Raw genomic sequence first — 5,696 nt, 5'->3', positions numbered from 1 at the left:
AAAACTTTGAGAATAATTACAGGTTATTAATGGAGTCAGAATCGATTAGTTAAATGATTGTTGAATTTACAGCTTTAAATAGATGATGATATGCTGAAATAGTTAAATGATTCAATTTTGCTTCCTTGATATATATATATATATATATATATATATATATATATATTACTTATCTTGCGTGATTTACAGTTGATTCGTGAAATTAGAAATTAATATGCAAACGAAAAATTATTTAGTCATGTGAATTAATGAATGGTAGTCTTATTGGATATCTTGGGAGATAGTGGACGGACCGGGTAGATAGGGAACCCTATCGTGGACGTTGTCTCATATCAGACAGGATATCGAGGAATGATATTTTTGACGCTCATACCGAACGGGGTATGGAAATGGTTCGATTCACCCTCATTCAGACGGGGTAGTGAGAGATGATATTTTTGGTGCTCATACCGGACGGGGTATGGGGACGGTCAGTTAGTTGATAATGTTGGATATTGGTTCACGCATAGTGGGACATCCCTATGGACCCCCAGGGATACAATAGTCAAATAAAAATGAAAAATTATTGTTATTTCTCACTTGAATATGATATTAGAATGTTATTTGAGTTATTGCCTCTATAGATCAATTTTAGAAATCTTGCAACGGTAAATAAATGTAATAAATAATTTTTCCTCATAATAAATGAATTTACTTAAATTAAGAGCTCTATTTGTTATTTTTATGAATTTGTATCAACCTTCAATTTCTGTATCAGTGAGTAGTGTGATATTCTTACTGGTCTAATGGAGCTCACTCTTTCATTAACTATTTCAGATCAAGAGTATCAAGATCCAAATTTCGATCAACGAGAGGGTTGTGAATAATTAACCAACCGAACTCCCTTCAAAAACTAGTGAATGTCATCCCCGACCTTAACTCAGTTATTTGTCTTTTATTTATTCATTTGATTTTCATTTATTATTTTAGAATAGATATTCTTGTAGCCCTATTGGGTATTTTAAATTACTGTATAATGAATATAAATCTTAAACTCTATTATTTCGTTTCTGCATGTAATTTATGATTTTATTACCTTTTAAGCTTCGAACCTTTACAGTTGGTATCAGAGTCACGTTCCTCAGAACTGTTCCTTACATACAGAGTTAAAAACATCAAATACGAACTATCGCCCAACCTTTCTTTGCGAAAAATAAATACAAAGACACAAGAAGATGAGGTCCCTTACTGAACATGGCAACCTGAGACGAGTCGCTTCGAGAGGATGTCGATCGGCTCTTCGAGATTTTAAAGAGACTCATCTCTGCCCAGTAGGCCAGAGAAGAGATGAGGGAACTGTCTGACCCTCTACCACTTCCACACTATGAGCTACCCCTATAACGAGAAGATCTAACACCACCTTGATGCAACCTTACTCCTCAATCATATCATCTGACACCGTCATAATATAATTTGGAGCCCCCATCGTATCATCCAACACCATTACAGGGCCACCCGGTCCCTCTCCAGCAACATCTGGCCCCTCTTCTACGGGACTCGGTTTCACCCATGATAGACCTGATAAAGATTGACATGGGAGACCCTAATGTATTTCCAAGAATAAACTGGTTAGTAACGTATCATACCATCGTAGATTATTTTCATGAGAAAAATTGTATTTAAGCGTCCTAATGAAGAGTCATTTACAAGCTAATAAAAGTTCTGAATATTATTCCATCATAGCAATTTCTTTATTACATAGCGCTTTAACTCGATTGTTTTCTCTAACTAGACAAACTTAAGAAATAAATTTGCATTCAAGAGATCCTAATGAATTTTTCATATTACCAGTGGATAGAAAAGTTGAGTTCACCATAAACCTTCAGCCTGACATGCAGTCTATCTTAGTTTTTCTTAACTGCATGAGTCATGTTGAGATGGAAGAGTTGAGAAAATAGATCAAAAAATTACAAGACAGTGGGTTCGTTTGACACAATATTTCTCATTGGGGTGCCGGAGTCATATTTGCAAGAAAAAGGAATGAGATATTAAGGTTATATATTAACTATAGGGGACTGAACAGGGTTGCGATCAAGAACAAGTACCCCCTCCCCAGGATCGATGACATTTTTGATCAGTTTTAGGGTGCCCAAGTATTTTCCAAAATAGACCTGCGTTCAAGTTACCATCAAGTAAAGATCAAGACAAAAGACATTCCCAAAACAGCTTTTCGAACCAGGTACGGACACTATGAGTTCTTTGTAATGCTATTTGGACTAACTAACGCACCGACCATCTTTATGAATTTGATAAATAAGGTTTTCAGACAATTCCTAGATCAGTTAATCATTGTATTTATCGATACTATCCTGGTTTATTCAAAAAATAGAGAGGAACACGCTCGCCATCTGACTTAGATTTTGTAGATTCTCATAGAAAAGAAATTGTATACAAAGTTGAGTAAATGTGGGTTCTGGCTCAAGCAGACTACCTTCTTAGGGCACATCATATCAAGGGATGGAGTGTCAATGAACTCTGAAAAAGTTGATGCAGTGCTTGGTTAAGAGAAATTGATCTCGGTCAAGGAGATTCACATCTTTATGAGAATGACATATTATTACCGCAGGTTCATAAAAGAATTTTCTAGTCTAGCTTCTCATTTGACTTATCTCACAAAAAGAACGTCAAGTTTGACTGAAATGAGAATTGTGAAAGGAGCTTTACAAAACTAAAGAAATGGTTGACGACTACATCTGTGTTGGTCTTGCCGAGTGGAACAGGTGGATATACAATTTATATTGATGTCTCTTACCTATGTTTGAGTTATATTCTGATACAACATGGGAAGGTTATAGCCTATAGATCCAGGCAATTGAAGAATCATGAGAAAAACTACCCCCACCTACGACTTAGAACTTGTCGCGATTATCTACGCCTTGAAGACTTGATGTCATTACTTATATGAGGAGACTTTTCAGATCTATACTAATCATAAGAGCTTGAAATATATATTCACTCAAAAGGATCTCAACATGCGTTATAGACGATTGATAAAACTCCTCAAGGACTACGACTGCAATATTTAGTATCATCTGGACAAGAACACCGTGGTAGCCGATGCACTTAGCAGAAAAGTGCAAGTATGTTAGATCACCTAATAATTTTAGAATACAGGTTAATAGAGGCCACACAATAGGCACGACTTCAAGACCTAAAGAGAGTTACATGTTTGGCTCACATGACTGTTCAACCTAAGTTGATCCAGAGAATAAAAGAAGCCTAATCCACCGATTCCACCCTAGTAGTCCTTAGAAAAGATGCAGAACATGGAGTAAATTTAGAATTTCAAGTATATGTCGATGGGTTGCTCAGATTTCAAGACAGAGTGTGTGTTCTATGTGACAGTGAGTTAAAAATGGACATCATAACAAATGCTTATAACTCAAGATTTGTTATGCATCCCGGAAGCACTAAAATGTATCAGTATGTGACCTCGATTTTAGTAGAACGGGATGAAAAGAGAGGTGGCCGACTTTGTTTCCAAGTGTCTAATGTGTCAGCAGGTCAAAGCATAGCATCAACATTCAGGCGGGCTACTTCAGTCATTACTGATTCTGGAGTGAAAGTGAAAACACATCACAATGAAGTTTGTGATAGGATTGCTTAAGACACGCTGAGAACATGATGTCAATTGGATAATTATTGATCGGTTCACCAAGTCTTCTAACTTATTAGCCATCGAGATGACCGATCCCTTGGATAAGGTAGCAAAAATATATATTCGGGAGATAATCAGGTTATATGAGTGGCAGTGATAGTAGTATCTGACAGGGACTCCAGGTTCATTTCTCAGTTTTGGTATACTTTTCAGCAAATCATGGGAATAAAATTGTCTCTTAGTACCGCATTCCACCCTCAGACCAATGAACAATCAAAAAGGACGATCTACACACTAGAGGATATGCTCCGAGCTTGTATTCTTGATTTCGAGGGCTATTGGGATGATCATCTACCCTTAATAGAGTTTGCCTATAATAATATATACCAAGCAAGTATCGACATGGCTCTGTACAAGGCATTATATGACCGCCCATACAGATCGCTGATATATTGAGAAGATGTGGGTGATAAGAAATTGTTTGGCCCAGGTTTAATGGAGGAGACTACTGTCAAAATATTTAAGATCAGGAAGAACATCCAGACGGCTCAGAGCAGCCAGAAGAGTTGTGTCGATACCTGAAGGAGGAATTTTGAATTTGAGAAAGGTGATCGAGTATTCCTTAAGGTCACTCATTTCAAGAGAATCAGTAGGTTTGGCAAGAGGGAGAAATTAACTCTCCGATTTATTGGGTCATTTGAAATCTTAAGCAGAATTGATACCGCTGCCTACAGACTGACACTATTTTCAAAACTATCTAAAGTCCATAATGTGTTTCATGTGTCCATGCTACGCAAGTACAAATTGGACCCCTTTCACATCTTGGCCCATGAGCTCCTTTTACTCCAGGAGGATATGTTCTATGAGAATGTACCAGTGGGCATTGTGGACAGAAAGAACAGAGTACTCAATAACTAAAAAATTCCCTTCGTTAAGGTCCAATGACAGAATAATACACAAAGAAAGGCCATATAGGAGGTAGAATAAGACTTCAGAGCCCAGTATTCCAAATTGTTCGATTGAGTGAGAGAGAGACAAATTTGAGAGACCAAATTTTTTTAAGAGGGAGAAAGTTATAATACCTGGGTCTGGAATTTGGTCTGGAATTAATTATAACATAAAAAATGTATAAAAACCTATTTTTAAAATTAATAAATTTTAATTTAATATGAAATTATGGAAAAAAATAAGTTGAAGATGAAATTAAAAATAATTTTAGGAAAAATGGGTGAAAATTTGGGTTCGGATGGTGTTTTTGAAAGAAAAATAAAAAATTAGAAGTAAAAACACAATTAAGGAAAATTGCACCACGTAGGACTGCCCATTCAACAGCCTTGACGAATCAGAGCGCGTCGCGTGACAAGACACACTAACTTGGTGCCACGCGGGTGGCCAAGCTGGCAATCCACGTGCCCTACAATCAAGCGGCCCGAAAGTGTTCCCGTGTGCATGGACGGTCCATATCTGCTCCCTTCTCAGGCGCGATCGGACGGTCGAGATGAACAGTCCAGATTCGTTCCCTCTTTAAATGCAATCGGACGGTCGAAATCAAATTGCGATGAATGGTCCATATTTATTTTCTCTTTAAACGCGATCGAATGGTCGAAATCAAACGTGATGAATAGTTTAAATTAACGCGATATGGGTATAAATTTTTTGTATCACACTGAAGCCAAACTCTAGCACTAGCCTTCCGTTGGAGAAGAAGAACCAGTCGTTGGAGAAGGGAGTCGACTGCCGTCCACCATCCGCCGCCGCGCTGGAGCCACTTCCGACCACCAAAGAAGGAAAAAATTTTCCTATCCGCTCAGAATTTGATTTCGAGTACCCTCATGGCTAAATCGAAGTAAAAGGAAAGGCGGATGAGCTGGAAACCGTACACAAAGCCCAGTGGCACTGCCGCGGGCAAAACACACAACCTCCTCCAATGAGCCCCTTCTCGTTTTATGTTTCATGTAATTTTTCAACCGTTGTATTCACCGTTCTATTTTCTATAGGTTAATCAAAGAAAAACACTCAGCCACGAAGGTGAGTCGGCGGAACTACTCCACCGAAAATT

Source organism: Carica papaya, chromosome 1 (genome assembly GCF_054855325.1).
Source record: "Carica papaya isolate Zhongbai chromosome 1, ASM5485532v1, whole genome shotgun sequence".
NCBI classification, from domain to species: Eukaryota; Viridiplantae; Streptophyta; class Magnoliopsida; order Brassicales; family Caricaceae; genus Carica; species Carica papaya.
The sequence above is the reverse complement of the archived record's forward strand: the minus strand, read 5'-3'. Positions refer to the sequence as shown.